General features: G+C 37.2%; 1 non-coding gene across 1 annotated transcript; it reads left to right on the plus strand.

Annotated features, from left to right (window-relative positions):
• Positions 1-9,800: 9,800 nt before the first annotated feature.
• Positions 9,801-9,906, plus strand: LOC121205821 (small nucleolar RNA R71). Its single transcript, XR_005900894.1, has one exon. It is a non-coding gene; the product is annotated as a small nucleolar RNA R71 (small nucleolar RNA).
• Positions 9,907-21,984: the final 12,078 nt, after the last annotated feature.

A 21,984-nucleotide genomic window follows, 5' to 3' on the forward strand; every position in this document is an offset into this window, starting at 1 on the left:
TTGGAAGCTTTGAGGCATTTTTTCGATTAGTAAAGGTGGATAGTTGAGTCATAAAATTATAATTTTATGTTCTATCCCATGAAAAATTTACAATGGTATATCATATACTCAAAATGGTTTAGTGATGAATAAGAAATTGATGCTCAAAGTAAGTTGTGAATTATGTTGAGGAAAATGGAAAGCTTAGTCCCACATTGGTTAGATATCAAGTGTGAAATATGTTTATATATGCGAATCAACTTGATGGAATGCTTTCCGTCACGCGTAAGGGGTGCAAATCCAAACCAGCCAGGGTTGGGGGCACACTCGCACAACGTGGGCGACATGAAATGTTTGGACCAATCGGACCTTCTAGGCTTGCAGATATTTTAGCCCAATACATAATCTTATTTTTTTCCTAAGTAGAGCTTATTTGTTTGAAATTAAATGGCTCTTTTAATTCAAAAGTTAATTTGGGTTTAATGGCTCCTTAATTCATGGACACATTATTGGCTCCATTTGTAAAAAAATTTCTAAAATTTTTTCATTTGAATATTATTTAAAACCAAATAATTTGTAAGAAAAGATATACATTGAACTTTTTGAAATTTTGAGAGATATTTTCCCTGCATACTTTTCAAACTGTTTTCGGTGATAGATGAAGGCAAGGCTACTATTCGTTGATCACTGCAGCTATGCTACTGCTGTGCTCATCTTGTTGTTGTATCCTGGGAGACAGTCAACCAACGTACCTCCAGCACGAAATGAACGGGTGAATCTATCTTAAGGAAATTGTGAAAACAGTCCTCAACTACCAGTCCGTTTTTCCTACCTACCTATGAGTATAGTATTTTAATTCAGTCTTTATTTCTAAATTTTATGATTATATATATATGTATATATGTATATTTAAATTGTTCTCATTCGATCTTGTGATTTAAATAAATATTTACATTACTGTTTATTTTACAAACGTGTGTGCAACAATCTTAAGATAGATTTTCTTTAATACTTTCTAATTCGAGACGAATAAGACACCGAGGAGAAATTGTTTTCTGTTTTCTCCAGAACTAAAGGAGCAGCCGAATCTGTCTTAAGGAAACTGTGAAAACAGTCCTCAACTACTAGTCCGTTTTTCCTACCTATCAATGAGTATAGTATATTAATTCAATCTTTATTTTTAAATTTTCTGATTATATATATATGGATATTTATATTGTTCTCATTCGATCTTGTGATTTAAATAAATATTTACATTATTGTTTATTTTACTAACGGGTGTGATTACTAATATATATATACATAGTTTTTTTAATTAAGAACAAGTTAAATATTCATAGACTAACTTATTACAAACAAGACATAGCTAAGCAATTTCTTCAACTCAAATCTCGACAAAAATAAGGATTAAATTAATTTAGGGGATTTCAACAATAATGCGTTAAAGGTTAATATTAAGGGTAATACAAGAAATGGCTTGTTAGGCTCAAGGGGGTTTACTAAGGGTTAATCATGGAGGTAGGCTTTTCATGGCATGAGTGGGTTAATCCTAAGTGCCTTAATCATTTTGATATATCAAATCAAATGGTGTGGTCTCGTCATGCATAATCAAGCAAGTTCTAGAATAACAGTTCAATACTGACGCACTCAAAGCAATAATAAAAGTGAGCATGAAAGAATTAATAGATGCTCAAAAGGCTCAACAATCTCACAAAAAATTATGGCTTTTTGATGTTTAAACTCGTGAATTCCAACTCAAAGTAATACCTAGACTTGGGGAAACAACCTATAATTTTAAATTCTTAAAAATCAACTTATCATGCTTGATTCTCTAATGTCTTAAAGTTTAAATAATCAATGCATAAATCCCTATGTTTTAATTCAAGATATATCAATCAAAATCATAAATTAATTAAAATTTATCCTAAGTATGATATGAGAGCTTTTCAAGAGAACAAGGTGATTATTCAGGGATTTTTCTGATAATGAAATAAATACCTCCCCCACACTTAAGATGTACATTACCCTCAATGTACAAAGATAGGTATTATAAAATAAAAATAAGATAGAGAGAGAAGTGAAACTTCCTGTATGATGAATTCCTCGAACTAGAGTTTTAGAGAGTAATCGGTTCGAGAGTGGAGGAGGATACTCTGGAGGTCGTAGAGGTTCATTAGTGTAGTACCCAAACCCGGCCCAGACGTTATGACAGGATCCGACATGCCATATCGAAGCGTTCAAAACATTTTATATTGTTGATCCAGAAAAACTTACTTAGTGTTTTAAAAGATAATTTCATTATAGGTTAAAGTGAATGGAAGCTGTACACCAGGTAGGAAACCGAAAAAGAGGTGGTGAGTCCATCGGATTGCTTAAGTACCAAGGTCCCTTCGGATCCAATCCTAGACATGCATACCGCCATTGCCACACCTTAACGTCATGGATATTTCTAGGAAACCGATTTGATTAAGTCATTTTTAGGAAAATTGATTAATTTCGGAAAATACTTTCATTGCGGAAGCTTTGCTTGTTGTCGTGTTATTTTGAAATCAATTGTTGTTTTTGAAAACACACCCTAAAGCTATCCAATTTCAACAGTTAAAATAAGTAATACATATTAAAACCATAAAAAAATAATTAAGCGGCCTTATTACAATTAAAAACCCAAAACTTCAAACGTAAATAAAAGGATGTCCAGTTCACCAGAAGAAAATCAAACTTTCAGAACGGGTGGCCACTTCGAATTCCCTCACAGCTCCAAGCCCACTATGGTTGGGGATTACTTGCGTGGATGAAAATAAAAGGGGTGAGTTTGGGGAAACTCAGTGTGTAAATTAACCCAACCATAGCCTATATTAGCTCAAACCACAGAAATAGAATAAGTTGGCCTTAGCCCAGAATAGAATTCAGAATAAAGCCCATAGGCCCATAACAGAACAGAACAGGTATTACATGTTTATGCAGAAACCCAACCATATCCAACCGTATACACCCCCGTACCAACCTTACACCGTGTGGGGAGACAACTCGATCCACCCAACCGCTACACACCACAGAAATCGCAGCGAGGCTGCCAGATATTGTGACGGAGTCACCAGATACAGATATTGTGGCAGAGCCACTAGAACAGATATATGTGGCAGAGCCACCAGATCAGATAATTGTGGCATAGCCACCAGGACAGATATATGTGGCAGAGCCACCAGATCAGATAATTGTGGCATAGCCACCAGGACGCTTCCTCCATAGTATAACCCAAGTCCCCATGCAACAAATATATAATCATGGCATACATCATACAGAATCAGATCGTTATGCTTTTCAGTCAAAAGTAACCCTAGGGGTATAATGATAATTTTGCATACATAGGGGTATTCAAGTAATTTAACTATTCTTAAGGTTTTCATACATAACATAGCCATTTACGTACGATCAGAAACAATTATCGCGTTTTCTTACCAATTTGGGCTCGTTGGCCCATTATCCCGTTTTTGGCCCATTAAGCCCAAAAATATCAAAATGCACAGAATCGCGCACTCTGTAGTCTTATCACTTTAATTTATCATATACATCAAACTATTAATCTCATGAGCATTCACACACTCGCAAGATCTCAAAATAACGGATTTTCGGCATTTCGGCATTTCGGCTTTTCGGTTTGTGCCGATCTAGTCTATAAGAGGGTGTTAGTTACACACCTGTTTGCGACGATATGCTGACGAGATCCACACACGAACTGCCTACAATTGGATTACTAACACGTTAATCTAACTATTCAAATACGAACTATGTATTAACCCCTTACAATATTCGGCCAATCACACCTACAGATCAGAGTAAGCTTATAAGAAATCAATAAGCAACTCATTAACAAATTTGTCAATGTTTACCACATAATCATAATTTCACTGCAAGCTGTCTTCTTGAGCAACAATCACTAAATCATTTATAACTAAAGCTACGAAACTCCAAATCAAGTGCCGTTAATTTTCCCTGAAAATAGACTCATATATCTTCTATCCATAAAATTTTTAGAATTTTTGGTTTAGCCAATCAATACCAGATTTTTCTCAAAGTTTCCCATGTTTTACTGTTTGACTAATCTAACCACTCTTCATTACGAATCAAATTTATCATTGTACAGAATTCAAAATATGTTCTTGTTTATTTCATTTGAAACTAGACTCAATAAGATTTAATTACATAATTTATTCAGCTTCTAATTCATCTCCCACAAATTATGTTGATTTTCCAAAGTCACGTTACTGCTGCTGTCCCAAGCAGATTTATTACCAAATCACTCTTTCACACATACCTTGCATGTATGTTATTTAAACATGTATATCACCAATCAATCATCACATATCTATGATTTTACTTAAGTATAATCTCCATTTCATCATTTTAAAGCACAACATGTTAGCCAATTTTTCCCTTTAGCATCTAAGGCACATGCATGCTCATTTGTTTGGCTCAACTTCACCTATCTTCCATTTTTCATCAAAAGAACATGAAACAACAACCATTTCCTTCATTTTAATTCATGACTAAATGCTCACAACACAACTAAAAACCAAAATATGCTTCAAGAGTTAAGGTAGAATCAAGAAGAACTCATGAACATCAAGATAGAAGCAAACTACCATGAACTTACCTTCAATTTTCTTCCCCAAGTGACCGAACATTCAAGAGCTTTCTCCTCTCCTTTCTCTTCTCTAACTTTCGGCTATGATGAACAAAGATGGACAAAACTTTGTTCCTTTCACCCCTTTTTCTTTTAATAAAATTTCATATTTCATCCATTTAATTCTTTAATACAAAATACATGAAATGCCCATCATGGAACATTTACCTAAACCATTATCATGGAACATTTACCTAACCCATTATCATGGAATATTTACCTAATCCATTATCAATTTGTACAATTAATTATGGATATCAAGTGCTCATATTGTCTACAACAACATAATGGCTGGCCACTTCATGTAAAATGGGAGGTTTGTCATGGAAATCCTCCTATTTTGCACTCCTATTTATTTGACCACTTCAATTTAGCCTATAGCATTTTCAAACATTTTCACATAGGTCCTATTTCATAATTTCACCCCCTTTTTTCTTATGGAACAAAAATTAACTAAAATTGTCGGGTTCTATCTTAAGCTTGGGCCTTCTAGAGGCCCACTAACATAATTAAACCTATGCCAACATTCACAGAATTCCCGAAAATTGGGTCGTTACAATTAGTCCATAAGTCCTGCGCCAACAGAATATTATATCTAGTGGTAGCTATGGTCGTGGTCGAGTAGGACATGACAGTCGTGGAGAACCTTTCCCGGTGGAGTTTTGGTTCCTATGTGATGATGAGCTTTAAGAGCTCTATATAACTGTGATAAAATCAGGAACTTTTTAAGGGATATTAGGAAGAATAATTACTCGAAAAAATAACCGAATTTAATAATTAAAAATAAAAATTTCTAAAATCTAATAAAATAAAAAGTAGTTTCTATAAAAATAAAAAACATAAAATAAATAAATATTTTTAAACATCTTCATCACTGGATGGTTCGCGAGGTGGGACTAGCGATGAGATGTGGAGGTGTTGACAAATCTGTTGAAGAGTAGCATCAATGTTGTCAAATCATTGAAAACACTGCTGCTCGAGTCGGGTGAGGCGCCCAGTGATGTCAGCATATGAAGCCGACGTATGAACTGGACGAGAGGGTGGTGGTGGTTGAGTTGGTGGGTCCTCGTGCTGTGGTGGGACATCATCAGGAATGTCCTCGTAGGCCTTCTCCTCGGTAGATTAGGTGAGACGATACTGGGAAGGGTAGGTTCCTCGGCGACTCTCGATCATCCTTATGCTAAGCATGTTCGAGATGCCTTGTGGAGACATCTGGCCGATGAGGGTGAGGGATAATTCTTGGGCTGCGGTGTCGAGGAGCTCGAAGTGTCGAGCCAACCTAGTCACGTAGGGGCCAATAGAGATGACCCCTTTTCCGATGCCGTTCTGTCTGGTGCTAAATCGCAAGGGCAATGAAGACGTCGTGGGTGTTGACGACGCTAGTGCTCTCTCACCTCCTTGTAATCATGTGAGCTAAAATAGCGTTTAAGTACCTCAGGGATGGTGGGAGCGGCTAGGATTGTACGAGGCAGTGTTAAGGGCCAAAGTGTGCTAGCACTTCGAGGGAGAGAAATGTATGTGGCGACTAAGAGCATGTAGTTCATTCTCCTCCCTGAACTCCTCCGTATATAAGCCTAGTGCCGTACCAAACTCTAGGACGCTTAGCTGGCAAATTAATCTGCCTAGGCGAAATTGAACCATGCCGAGATAATCGTACCTTGTCATTACGGTCTGAAGATGAGTAGAGTTCCATTGTGAGCTCGAGGTATGTCAGCTCGATAATCCCGAAGAACAGCTCCCAAGGGTCGGTGGTTAGGAGAGCCCGAATCACGTCAGCCATCTGAACTTGTTCTATGGCAGCCCAGTCGATGCAGCAGCCCGCAATTAAGGGTTGGGCCCGAAGTATTTGGAACAGTTCTTCCTGAGGCCCTTGATGGAACTACAGGAGAGGGTGACGAATTTTCGCGGTTAGACCCACGGAAGATAACGCTCCCTTCCTTTTCTTTGAGGCTGGTACGACAGTTTTCTTTCCTTTTAAAAACGACATGGTACCTGCCATTAGAATCATCAAGTCATCTTGATGAGTGGTCAAAGTAGAAGGAATACAATTTTCAATTAAAAAGCCAAATTTTAGCCACAACCAAACATAACTAATATAATAATTTCGTGACTTTATCATTGTATGTAGTAATGGCATGTGTAAGACAAAAGAATGAAGCTTTCCTAGCAATATGAAATGTATGATAAATAATTGAAAAATGTAAATTACATGAGAGATATTGGCATGGAAATGTCATGAGGATGGGCATGGTAAAGTCATGGGTATGAAGTTTCCCTAATCACTTGATTTTAACATGCATTGTATAATACTAACATAAGAATGCAAACTAAAGGATAAAATAATGAGCAAAATGAAAAATAGTTCAAAAGCAATGAAGATTATGGTAATAATAAGCATTAGTAATGAGTAAAATAGAAATGAAGGGAGTAAACAAACGCTAAGGGAGAGAGATTGAGCGTAAAAAACAAAGTTGAAGGCGGCGCACGGGCATGGCAGGAGGGCCGTGTGGAGTTACAGCGAGTAGGGTTAGGGTTTTTGAATGGAAAAAAGTGAATAGTGCAAGATGTTTATAGATTTTGGGGCACACGGCCATGTCACATGCCCGTGTCCCCCAATTCCAGCCTGTGTGATTTGCGAATTTCAAATTTGGGTGCGTCTGACATTTAGTACACGCCCGTGTTCCTTGGGCATGCGGGTTCACACAGCCGTGTCGCACGACCATGTCTAGCTTCGTTCGTTTCTCCCACACCCGTGTGTGCAAGCCCCACGCCCGTGTTAATTTAACAGGTTTGACCACGGGTGTTAGACACGGGCGTGTCTCACACCCGTGCTAGTTTCTCTGTTTCAACCACGAGTATTCCACACAGGCATATCGCACGCCCGTGTTGTTTTGGCAGGCTTGACCATGGCCATATCGCACGGTCGTGGCGTTTAATCGTAGCCCATGTTGGGGAAATCTTTTGCCCTGTTTTCACACGCCTTACGCATGCCCGTGTGCTTGGCCTTGTCTCTGTGAAAACACTTGTGTTCAAGATTTCTATCAGTAAGTTAGGAGTTAAATACCAAAATTTAAAGAAATTAATATTGTTAGTGCTCGAGTTACCTCCCGAAAAGCACTTATTTATAGTCTAAGCTTGACTTACCTCTTCAGTGAAAGGTCATGGTGGTTTGAGGAGTTTATTCTCCTCATTCCTGCTATCAATCTAATCAACATAAGGTTTTAAGCGGGTGTTGTTTACCTTAAAAGTGCCGAACTTGGGATGACTCACCTCTACCGTACCGAATGGAAAAATACTGAGTACCGTTAGAGTGATTTCCTTATTCGGTGTGGTAGTGACAATGTGGGGATCTGCGGCATCTAATAAGATTTTATCACCAACCTTAAGTTGATTTGGAGAGGTATCATGCTCGTTTTGGCGTAGTTTCAGTTTGTCGGGTGTTCTTGGTTTGTGCGTCCGCCATTCATCGAGTTTCTCGATTTGTAGTCTTCGATCTTCATGAACAGGTCCTCTACTATTGCTTGAGAACGACTCGTGTGCTTCCTTCAGACTCATTTTCTGTAAAGTAGGTTGCACCATATTGTTAGGTTTAGTAGAATGGTTTAAATGATCACCTTCAATTCCTGATGTGTTGCCAGAATTGGGAGCTTAATGGGTGATTGTTTCATCTTTCACCTGGAGTGTGAGTTCACCTGTGCCAACATCAATTATGGTTTTAGCAGTTGCTAAAAAGGGCTTTCCTAGAATTAATGGAGTGTTGCTATCCTCTTTTATGTTTAGAACAATAATGTCAACGGGAAATATAAATTTATCGATTTTAACTAGCACATCTTCAATAATACCCCTAGGGAATCTTATAGTTTTATCTGCTAATTGAATGCTCATCCTAGTCTGTTTGGGTTTCCCAGGACCTAGTTGCTTAAAAATTTTGTAAGGCATGATGTTGATACTAGCCCCTAGATCAGCCAATGCATAATTAACGTCTAAACTACCAATTAAGCAAGGAATCATAAAACTCCATGGATCTTTTAGTTTGTTGGGTAGTTTATTTTGGAGAATGGCCGAGCAAACTGCGTTCAGCTCTACATATGACACCTCCTCCAACTTTCACTTATTTGCTAAAAGCTCCTTTAAAAATTTCATTGCGTTTGGCATCTGCGATAGAGCTTCAATAAACAATAAGTTAATATGTAATCTTTTTAAGAGTTTAAGGAATTTACCAAATTGTTCAGCTGAGCGGTCTTTCCTTGTCGCGTTGGGGTATGGCACACGAGGTTTATATTTGACAGTTACTGGTTTGTTTTTATTATAATCTACCTCACCTTGGCCTTTGCTTACCGCAGTTTCTTGCCTCAGTTCTAGTCTAGGCTCAACGACTCCTTCGTTATCTTGAATATTAATTGCGTTGAGTTGTTCCCTTGGGTTGGGTTCAGTATTACTTGGCAAGCTACCTTGTGGTCATTCGGAGATTAGTTTGGACAACTGGCCTATCTGAGTTTCGAGCCCTTGGATCGATGCTTGTTGATTTTTAAGTACTGTCTCAGTGTTCTAAAAACGAGTTTTTGACACTGAAATAAACTTTGAGAGTATCTCTTCAAGGTTTGGCTTCTTTTCCTGTTTGTAGGGTGGTTGTTGGTAGCCTGGAGGATGTTGTGGTCTTTGATTTCCTTGACCGCCCCACAAAAAATTAGGGTGGTTCCTCCAACCTGCATTATAAATGTTACTATATGGATTGTTTTGAGGTCGAGGATTATTACCCATGAAATTAATTGCTCGTTATCCATGTTGTGGTCATAAGGTTGGTATTTCGAATAGTTTGTTCCATCGCTACTTGCTTCGCACTGTATTATTGGGTGAACCTGTGAAGAATTAAGAAAACCATCAATCTTTTTTATTTACGAGTTCTACCTGATTAGAGAGCATGGTGACCGAATCGACGTTATAAACGCCGGCTATTTTCGTTGGCTTTGTCCTCATGACTTGCCACTAATAGTTATTCAGTGACATCTCTTCTATAAACTCATAGGCATCTTCCAGTGTTTTATTGTTGATGGTTCTGCCAGCAGTTGCGTCTACCATTTACCGAGTCAAAGGATTCAGACCATTGTGAAATATTTGTACTTGGAGCCAAAGCGGTAACCCATGGTGAGGGCACCTTCTCAGAAGCTCTTTGTATCTCTCCCATGCATCGTAGAGTGTTTCTAAATCCATCTGTACAAAAGAAGTGATATCATTATGTAATTTAGTCGTTTTAGCCGGCGGAAAATATTTTAGTAAAAATTTTTCGGTCATTTATTCCCAAGTAGTAATTGATCCTCGTGGTAACGAGTTTAACCACTGTTTAGCTTTGTTCCTCAATGAAAAGGGAAATAACCGAAGATGAATGGCATCATCAGAAACGCCATTGATTTTAAATGTATCACAAAATTCCAAAAAGTTTGCTAAATGAGCGTTGGGATCTTCATCCTGTAAACCATCAAACTGAACAAGTTGCTGTATCATCTGAATAGTGTTAGGTTTTAATTCAAAAGTATTTATAGCTACAGTAGGTCTAACTATGCTAGATTCAGTTCCTGATAAAGAAGGTTTAGCATAATCATACATAGTGCGTGGAGTAGGATTTTGATTAACCACAATTGCAGAAGGTAGCTGATCGCCTTGGTTTTCAGCCATCTTTTCGGTTGGGGGTTGAGTATCGTCTTCTTGCTCGTTCTCTGTGTATCTTAAGCTTCACCTTATTTCTCTTTGGTTTCTACGAACTATGCGATCGATTTTGTAACACGCCTCACCCTTATCCGACGCTAGGATAAGGTTCGTGGTGCTACCTGACTTAAACTCAAACCAACTGTATAAAACTGGGCCGTGAAATTTCAAACAATTTAAAAACTTCTCCTTTCACAAGCAACTATCTCGTATATGGGCTTACGAGGCCCAATCATAAATCCAGGGTTGTTTGCAACCCAACCAAGACCTCATGAAAACTTAGAAAATTTTTATGCATCAAAACTCCACACGCCCGTTGGGTATAGAACACACGACCATGTGCCAGGGACATGCTCGTGTCCTGAACCCGTGTTTGAAATCATAAGCATTCTGCCAAAACCACACGGCCCTCGAACATACCCGTGCCCTATAATCGTGTCCTTCACACGGCCGATACACACGGCCGTGTCTCTTGTCTGTGTACTACAAACATACATACTGACTTTATGACACAGCCTGAGTACACGCCCGCGTGGCCTACCCGTGTGCTAAAATGACATTAAAAATTTAAGTGCAAGGGACGCACGGCCATAACACACGCCCATGGGTGTGAGCTGTGTGTCACACACGGCCTAGACACACGCCCGTGTGTCTTACTCGTGTGGACAAACTAGGCTATTTCCCAAGCCCTTTTGTCACCCATTTTGCACAACCTACACAGGATCATTTCAATATATAAATCTCATCACAATGGGCACTAATTCATTCATAGAAAGAACATTATATGCATTCATCAAAATGAATGATAACCATTATTCCAGGCTTGATTACAAAATGAAGGGCCTTTGACTTAAGCCAAAATACATGAACCATTCTCTTAATACAACATCCTAGTCTAGCCCAATACATGCCACCATAAAAAATATAAATCCAACTATACCGGGTATTGCGGTCGATAGTGTGATTGATATCTCTGACTTTAAGGGATCCTTAAGTTAGCTTGATAACACTAAAAGAAGAGGGAAAGGAAAGAGGGTAAGCGTAGAGCTTAGTAAGTTGCATATAAATAAATATACAACAACAATCTCACCATTAGTATAGCTCAAAGGTAAACATAATTTAACTTACTCATTATCATTTACTCAAGTCACATTCTCTAAATTAAGCACGTTACTCATGCTTACCATATAGGTACCTGTACCACTCACAACATGATTATTCTTTCTTTATCAAAATTGATCTATAACTCTCATCATTGAAACGTTTGGAATACTACTGGATATTCTATGAACCTTCAACATGGGATATATTGTCGATGCCATGTCCCAGACATGGTCTTACACTGGCTCTCATATACATGTGCTGATGCATGTCCCAGACATGTCTTACACTAGCACATCTCTTAGCCGATGCGTGTCCCAGACACGTTTTACACTGGCTATCTCTGTCGAGGCTGATGCATGTCCCAGACATATCTTACACTGTCACTCATCTCTGTGCCGATGCCATGTCCCAGACATGGTCTTACACTGGCTATCATAGTATGGCTGTTGCATGTCCCAAACATGTCTTACACTAGCCCTCGTCTGGATCCGATGCCATGTCCCAGACATGGTTTTACACTGGCTATCATAATGTGGCCGATGCTTGTCCCATGTTTTACACTGGCGCACAAATCACCCAAATGTCTTGGTGTGAATATCCAATTCGTATCCTAATGTTTCAACGGGATATTTCTATCATCTCAAATATGACTAAGCATTCTCAATTCATAACTTGACAACTCATACAATATCAATTCAATGGTGATATGAATATAAGTATTAACAGTGTAGTTGTATCATTTACATACAACTTACCTCGGTTCACAAAAAGTACTTAACTATTCAGTTTAGTCGGTTTGCTTGGCCTTCCCCCGATCTAGGTTCAAATTTGGTAATTCTTAATCTATAATGACAATATGCACTTATTTAGTCACTAATTAGGATTAAGCAATCATAAATTTGTATCTTTGGTAAAATGACCATTTTGCCCCTATGCCCGAAAATCGATTTTCATCAAATTTCATTGTATCTTAGGCCTAACTAAACTATTTTTACTATTATAGCAACTTCAAATTATCACTATTCTACATACTTATTAACTATTTTACAACTTATGTAAAATAGCCCCTTTAGGTGTTTTCATGCTAACACCTTTTACAAAAGTTGTTTATAACACAACTAGGACTCATATTCCTCCATAAAAAATCAATAGACATTACAAATCCTTGCATGGAAACACTCTAAACTCTTGTCCATTTTGCAATATATCACCCTTATTTGAAAACTCATGCTTCGAGGGTCTCAAAAATGCAAAAAATCATTAACAAAGGGTGTGGGAGTCACTTACTTGTGAGGGCTTTTACTTGCTGAAAATTTTCAGCCTTAAGAACTCCATTTTTGCTAATATTTTCGGTGGAGAAGAGAGATGGAGAAGAAAGAAATGATAGCTACGCTTTTAGGCATTATTTTATCACTAAATCATGACATCATCCACCTAACCCTTTGACTATTTGCTTAAAACCCATCACATGGCCGGACAACACTAATAAAAGGGTGTAATTTCCCTTTAAAAGCCCTCAATTTAAGTTTTTTAGTAACTTTTGCCTTTTATGCGATTTAGTCTATTTTCGAAATTGGGCTAGAAAACATTAAAATTAGCTCACCAAATTTTTCATGCACTAATACAATCATACTATAATGTCATAAAAATTATAAAATAATTTTTTTCTAACTTCAAATTTGTGGTCCCAAGACCCCTGTTCTGACTAGGCCCTAAATCGGGCTGTTATAGATTCTTCGTCAAAAAGTAGTGGCCCTAACGGGTTTCTTCTAGTCATAAACTATGTAAACCAGCCAAGAGAAAGAAAGAGTAGGTTAATAAATAATAATAAAAATAAAATAAAATAAAATTGCAAGGAAAATAAATGGCTAAAGTAATAAAAAATTAAGCATTCCTAATATCTTAGTCTGCCAACAACGGCGCCAAAAACTTGATCGCGATATTTCGTGATGGGTTTTAAATATTTATAATTAATCGTTCTTAAAACTAACTATTATCGTGATATAGGCAAGTGTACCTATCGAACAGTAGTATAGTTTTAGCAAGACCAGATTGTCGAACCCAAAAGAACTAAAAGTACTAGTAATGACTGTCTTTTTATTATCTAGCCTAAGAATAATGAGGTTTTGTTTTTAACTAACTAATTATCTAAACTAAGAACTCACAGAGAATAGAATTGGGGAATTGCTTTTGGGAAAATCGATTGAATGAAGACAATACCTAAGGAAAAATCCACTTAGACTTTACTTGTTATTCTGGCTATGAATCGATGATTTATTCATTCAACTTGTTTCGTAGAGATCCCTAAGTTATGTTATTATCCTTATTCAAGACTAATAACGTCTAATCCCTAGATTGAATAACCGAGACTTTTCTTTAATTAACACACTAGGGTTGCATTAACTCGATCTATTGATCCCCTTATTAGGATTCACCCTAATCTGGCAAAATCTTGTCACCCTGAATTATGATAAATGTACTCTTAGACAGGGTCTATTCCACCTCTGAATAAGAGCTTATCTTGAACCAGTATCCTGGGATATCAAAACAAGAATTAAGAACACATAATTAAGAACAAGTTAAATATTTATCATACGATTCAGAAAATAATAACAAGATTCGTCTTAGGTTTCATTCCCCTTAGGTATTTAGGGGATTTATTTCATAACTAAATATTAGAACATCTCAGAAAAATAAAGAATACAAAACATAAAGAAAACCCAAAACTCCTGAAGTGGAATTGAGAAGAGATCTTCAGTCTTGATGATGAATCCGGCTTCTGAGATGAATCAATCAGCTTCCTTGGAGTAATTCCTTACTCCCTACTCAGTGTGTCCTCTTTTCTCCTCTTCTAGCGTGTATTTATAGGCTTTGGAATGCCTATTAGCCCTCAAAAGTGGCTATTTCTGAATTGGACTTAACTTAGGCTCGGCAGGGACACGTTCGTGTGACACGCCCGTGTGACGCGCCCGTGTGCGTTTATTTCAGGCTGTGTTCGAGCCTGTTAGAATGGTACGGGTGTGTGCTATACCCGTGTGAGTCGTGCTTCGATTCTGCCAGATTGACATGGCCGTGTGGTCTGCCCGTGTGAGGAAGTCCAGGCCGTGTTAAGTTCGTACTTTGGCCCATTTTCTCTGTTTTTGGCCCGTTTCTCATTTCTTTCGCTCTCCTATGCTTTCCTAAGTATAAAACATGAAATTAAAGCATTAGGAGCATCGAATTCACCAATTCTAATGGAAAATTATCCATAAAATGCGTTAAACATGGGGTAAAAATATGTATAAATTACGTTTTATCAATCAACTCCTCTTAATTATGAAAAATTTGCTCTTAGACAGAGACTTTTACTCCTCTGAATAACCGCATTAACTTGAATCAATATCCAGGAATATTAAGACAAGAATTAAGAACACATAATTAAGAACAAGTCAAATATTTATCATATAATTCAGATAATAATAACAAGATCCATCTTAGGTTTCATTCTCCTTAGGTATTTAGTGGGTTTAGGTCATAATTATAAAAGAAAACATCTCAGAAGAATAATAAATACAAAACATAAAGAAAACCCAAAACTCCTGAATGGAAATTGAAAGGGAGATCTTTAGTCTTGATGAATAATCCGACTTCTGAGATGGATCAATCGGCTTTCTTTGAGTAATTCCTTGCTTCCTACTCTGTGTATGTGTTCTAAGTGCCTCTTTAGGTGTTTAAATAGGCTTTAGAATGCCTAAGAGCCCTCAAAAGTGACCCTTTCCGAATATGACTATACTTGGGCTCTACAGGGACACGCCCGTGTGTGATTACTCTAGCCCGTGGTCAAGGCTGTTAATAGGCACGGGTGTGTAGTCTACCCGTGTAATTCGTGCTTCAATCCTACCAAATGGACACGGCCGTGTGGCTTACCCGTGTGAGGAAGTCCAGGCCTTGTTGATTTCCCATGTGGGTCCATTTTCTCCTCTTTTGGCCCGTTTCTCACTCTTTTTACTCTCCTATGCTCACCTAAGTATAAAACATGAAATTAAAGAATTAGGAGCATCGAATGCACCAAATCTAAGGAGAAACTAGCCATAAATGTGCTAAGCATGAGATAAAAATATGTATAAATTACGGTTTATCAAATACCCCCACACTTAAGCGTTTGCTTGTCCTTAACTCACAATCAAAATAAATTCTTCTCAATTTATAACACCTATCAATAATATCTCAAAATAATCCATAAGTATTCATACATTGAAAATTCAACTAAAAGTACATCAAAGTTTCAAACATTCCATGTTGAGCATTTTATCACGAAAACATAGGTGTCCCCCCTCATCTAAGTAATCACTTTTGATCAAAATATCACAGAGTTTAACATCCTCACTAAAGATTCACTCAAATCACTTGAGGTGTTTAAGGACATCAAATAAAGCACTCATTAGTCATTATGAAAAGTTTTTACAATAGGCTTGCATGAAAATCAAATCTCCACCACTATATATTGAGATGATACATCAATCAAAAAGGTCTTTAGAAGGTTGTAACGTGACTTTGGTTGGGGGTGTGGTCACAAGCTGAAAGAAAAGGTTAGAATCGAGATTGAATTGACAAAATCACCTAACTAGAAAAATAACTAATTATCAGTTGAATACAAGTGAGCTTCTTTTCAAAATATGGAATTAAGACTCAAGCTCAAAAATGACGAATTACTACTAATATGTATGTAAGTATTGTTTTTTTTTAAGAACAAGTCAAAAAACATAGAACTTAATTATTGCAACGAAGAATAAAACATAGCTAAGCAATTAATTCAAATTAAATCTCGACAAAAATAGGGATCAAATTAAGGGATTTCAACAATAATGGGTTATGGGTTAATGATACGTGATATTCGTGATAGGTTTTTAATATTTATACTTAATTGTTTTTGGAACTAACTATTATCACGATGAAGGCAAGTGTACCTATCGAACAATAATATAGCTTTAGCAAGACCGGATTGTCGAACCCAAAGGAATCAAGAGTATTAGTAATTACTTTCTTTTTATTATCTAGCCTAAAAATTAATGAATTTATTTATCTAAACTAATTAACTAAACTAAGAGTGCACAGAGAGAAAGTTGGAAAAAAACTTTTGGGAAAACTCGATTGATTAAGACAATACCCAAGGAAAAATCCACCTAGACTTCACTTGTTATTTGACTCTGAATCAGACGATTTATTCATTTGAGTTGATCCGTAGAAATCCCTAAGTTATATTATTATCTCTCTCAAAACTAATAACGTCTAACGCTAGGTTGATTAATTGAAATCTCTTTCTAATTAACACCTAGTGTTGCATTAAATTAATCTATGGATCCCTTTATTAGGTTTCACCCAAATTCGACAAAATCTTATCACCCTATCTCTAGGTTTGCAATCAACTCCGCTTAATTATGACAAATTTACTCTTAGACAGGGTCTATTCCTCCTTTGAATAAGAGAATTAACTTGAATCAATATCCTGGAATATTAAAACAAGAATTAAGAACACATAATTAAGAACAAGTCAAATATTTATCATACAATTTAGATAATAATAACAAGATCCATCTTAGGTTTCATTCCCCTTAGGTATTTAGGGGCTTAGTTTATAATTGTAGAAGAAATGGACCAATCGGCTTCCCTTGAGTAATTCCTTGCCTCCTCCTCTGTGTCCCCCTTCCTAAGTGCCTCCTCAGGTGTTTAAATAGGCTTTAGAATGCCTAAGAGCCCTCAAAATTGGCCTTTTCCAAATAGGGTTATACTTGGGCTCGGTAGGGACACGCCCATGTACGATTACTCCAGCTCGTGGTCAAGGCTACTGAATAGGCATAGATGTGTAGTCTACCCGTGTAAGTCATGCTTCGATCCTATTAAAGGGACACACCTATGTGACATGCCCGTGTGAGGAAGTCCAGGCCGTGTTGATTTCCCATGTCTCCACCACTATAAATTGAGCTGATACATCAATCAAAAAGGTCTTTTAGAGGGTTGTAATGTGGCTTTGGTTAGGGGGTATGGTCACAAGCTGAAAGAAAAGGTTAGAATCGAGATTGAATTGAAAAATTATCTAGCTAGAAAAATAACCAGTCATCAGTTGAATACAAGTGAGCTTATTCTCAGAATATGGAATTAACACTCAAGCTCAAAAACGACGAATTACTACTAATATGTATTGAAGTAATAATTTTTTTTAAGAACAAATCAAATACATAGAAGAACAAAACATAGCTAAGCAATTACTTCAAATCAAATCTCGACAAAAATAGGGATCAAATTAGGGGATTTCAACAATAATGGGTTATGGGTTAATATTGAGGGTAAATCAATTAATGGCTTGTTAGGCTCAAAGGGGTTCACTAAGGGTCAATTATGAAAGTAGGCTTTTGTGGAGTGAGTGGGTTAAACCTAAGTGCCTTCATCATCTTGACATATCAAATCAAACGGTGTGGTCTTGACATGCATAATCAAGCAAGTTCTAGAATAACAAATCAATACTGACACACTCATAATAAAAGTGAGCATGAAATAAATAAAATATACTTTAAAGACTCAAGATCTCACAAAAATTATGGCTTTTTGATGTTTAAACTTGTGAATTTCAACTCACGATAATACCTAAACTTAGGGAAACGACCTAAAAGTTTATAATTCTTCAAAAATCAACTTACCATGCTTGATTCCCTAATGTCTTAAAGTTTAAACAATCAATGCATAATTGCCTAATTTTTAATTCAAGACATATCAATAAAAATAATAAATTAACTAAAATTCATTCTAATAGTGATATGAGTGATTCACGTGAGAATAAGACAAAATTTAGGGATTTCTAATGATGATATGAAAGACCTCCTCACATTTAAGATGTACATTGCCCTCAATGTACAAAGATAGTTACAAAGATAAATAATCATAAGATAGAGAGAGAAGCGAAACTTCCTGAATGATGAATGAACTCCTTGATTTGGAGTTATGAAGAATAATCGGCTAAGGCAATGATGAGAGTGGAGGAGGATACTCCGGTGGTGGTAGAGGTTCATTAGTCCATAAGTCCTTCTCCATTGGAGTTTTTAGTTCCTATTTGATGATGAGATTTGTAGCTTTTTATGACTGTGATAAAATCAGGAACTCTTTCAGAAATATAATGGAGCATAATTACTCGTAATGAAATAGCCGAAAATAAAAATTATAAAAACTCAAGATAAAATAGTATTCAAAGGAAATAAAAAGTAATTTCAAAATACAAAGATAAAAATAAAATAAATAATAGGTGTTTATAGAGAAACTGGGGCACATGGCCGTGGGGCACGCCCGTGTGCCCTCATTTCAGCTCGTGCGTTTCGTGGTTTTTGAAATTGGGTGCATTGGTGTACACGGCCATATTGCACGGCCGTTTCAATTTTCATTCACTTCTCTCACGCCCGTGTATGCAGGCGCACGCCCGTGTTATTTTGACAGGCTCGACCACGATCGGTGGGCACGATCGTGTCGCTCGCCCGTGTTAAATTGGTAGGATTACCCACGGCCATTTTGCACGGCCGTGGCAACTTTATCGGATCCCGTGTTGGGGAAACGTTTTTGCTCTATTTTCACATGGCCGTATCACACGGCCGTGTTACATCTCGTGGTATGTGCACGGCCTACAGCATACTCGTGTGCCGGGCCGTGTGGTTCTGAAAATCCTGTGTTCAGTGACTCAGTTAGTGAATTAAATGTTAAGGACTAAAATTTAAAGAAGTTAACACCGTTAGTGCTCGGGGTGACTCTACCTTGTGGGTATCTTTGAAATTCTCACCGTTATACATTTTGAGACGATGTCCATTTACCTTAAAAGTGCCTTATGATGGATGACTTACATCTACTGTGCCATATGGAAACAAAGTTTGAACTACGAAAGGACCTGACCATCATGATTTAAGCTTTCCAGGAAACAATTTAAGCCTTGAGTTATATAACAGGACAAGATCTCCAACTTCAAATTGCCTTCGTTGCTTCAAACGGGTGTCGTGGCGACGCTTTGTCGCTTCCTTATATAGGCACGAATTTTCATATGCATTGACTCACCATTCATCTAACTCGTTCAACTGCATCAACCTATTTTCACTTGCAAGTTTGGGGTCAAGGTTTAGAAATTTTATAGCCCAGAATGCCTTCTGTTCTAACTCAAATGGTAGGTGACAACTTTTCCCATAAACAAGTCTGTAAAGTGATGTTCTTATGGGAGTCTTAAAAGCAGTTCTATAAGCACATAAAGCATCATCTACTTTCATCGCCCAATCCTTCCTATTTAATTCTATTGTCTTTTCTAGGATACGTTTAAGCTCTCAGTTCGCTACTTCGACTTGGCCACTAGTTTGAGGGTGATAAGGGGTAGCTGTTCTGTGATGAACTCCGTATTTCTTAAGGGTCTTGTCAAATTAGGCGTCACAAATATGATTGCCCCTATCACTGATAATTGCTCTAGGTGTACCAAATCAAGAGAAAAGTTTCTTAAGGAATCGTACTACTACTCTACCATCATTAGTAGGTAAAGCTTGGGCTTTAACCCATTTGGACATATAATCAAAAACAACTTAGATGTATTTATTCCCGAATGAACTAGGGAATGGACCCATGAAGTCGATACCCCAAACATCAAATATTTCACATGAGAGCATATATGTCTGAGGCATTTCATCACGTTTGGATATATTACCTGATCTTTAACATTTGTCACAAGATGTAACATACCTGTTGGCGTCTTTGAATAGAGTGGGCCAATATAAACCTGATTCGAGGACTTTATGTGCGGTCTTATTTCCACCGTAATGTCCTCCAGTCGGTCCTGAGTGGTAATGTTCCAAGATTTTCAATGCTTCCATCCTTATAACATATCTCCTAATGATTTGATCTGCATATTTACGGAAAAGAAAAGGGTCTTCCCAGAAGTAGTTTTTCACATCAGCGAAGAATCACTTCTTTTGCTAATGTGTCAACCCTTTTGGGATAATGTTAGCTACCAAAAAATTTGCAATATCTACAAACCAAGGTACCTTAGAATCAAATATAGCAAACAATTGTTCTTCAGGGAATAAATCATTTATTTCAATGTCATCTAACTCTTTGGTACTTGAGTTTTAAGCTTGGAGAGATGGTTAGCCGCCAGATTTTTAGCTCCTTTCTTATCCTTAATTTCCAAATCAAATTACTGCAATAATAAGATCCATCGAATGAGTCGAGGTTTTGCATCAGTTTTAGTCAAAAGGTGGCGAAGAGCGGAATGGTCAGTATAAACGACAACTTTAGACAATATGAAATATGGCCTTATTGAATGCAAAAACCACAGCTAGCAGCTCTTTCTCTGTGGTGGTGTAGTTTTCTTATGCGGCTGTCAAAGTTCTGCTAGCATAATAGATAGGTTGAAAATTTTTATCTTTTCGCTGTCCCAAAACTACACCTACTGCAAAATCACTCGCATCGCGCATTAGTTCAAAAGGTGAATTCCAATCAGGTGCAATTATAATTGGAGCTTTAGTTAGTTTATCCTTTAAAGTATTAAATGCTTCTAGACACTCCTGATCGAAATTAAAAGGCACATCTTTTTCTAGTAATTTAGTCAAAGGCTTAGCTATTTTAGAAAAGTCTTTAATAAATCTTCTATAAAACCCAGCATTCTAATGGCCTTAACTGAATTAGGGGGAGGTAATTTTTCAATGGTTTCAATTTTAGATTTATCAACCTCAATCCCTCTACTAGAAATTTTATGTCCTAACACAATACCTTCTTGAACCATAAAGTGACATTTTTCCCAGTTAAGCACAAGGTTTGTTTCCTCACATCTTATTAACACTCATTTTAAATTTTTGAGGCAGATATGGAAAGAGTTACCGAAAATCGAGAAATCATCCATAAATACCTCTATGACATCTTCTACGAGTTCGTCAAAAATGACCATCATGCAGCGCTAAAAAGTACCAGGAGCATTACATAATCCAAAAGGCATTCTACGATAAGCAAACGTACCGTATGGACATGTAAATGTCATCTTCTCTTGATCCTCAGGAGCTATTGGGATTTGGAAATAGCCAGAGAGTCTGTCTAAAAAGCAGTAGTACATGTGTCCTGACAATCTTTCCAACATTTGGTCAATGAATGGAAGGGGGAAGTGATCTTTTCTCGTGGCATCATTTAGCTTCCTATAATCAATGCACACTCTCCAACCTGTGACTATCCTTGTTGGAATTAATCCATTCTTCTCATTGGCTGCAACAGTCATGCCTCCTTTCTTAGGAACAACCTGCACTGGACTCACCCAAGAACTATCAGAAATAGGATAAATAGTTCCAACATTTAGGAGTTTAATTACCTCAGCTTTAACAACATCCTTCATGTTGGGTTTCAGTCGTCTTTGGGCTTGCACGCATGGTTTATATTCATCTTCCATTAAAATTTTGTGGGTGCAAAAAGAAGGGCTGATCCCTTAACTGTCAGAAATTTTCCAAGCTATGGCCCTTTTATGCTCTCTTAATACT

This window comes from Gossypium hirsutum, chromosome A08, assembly GCF_007990345.1.
Source record: "Gossypium hirsutum isolate 1008001.06 chromosome A08, Gossypium_hirsutum_v2.1, whole genome shotgun sequence".
NCBI classification, from domain to species: Eukaryota; Viridiplantae; Streptophyta; class Magnoliopsida; order Malvales; family Malvaceae; genus Gossypium; species Gossypium hirsutum.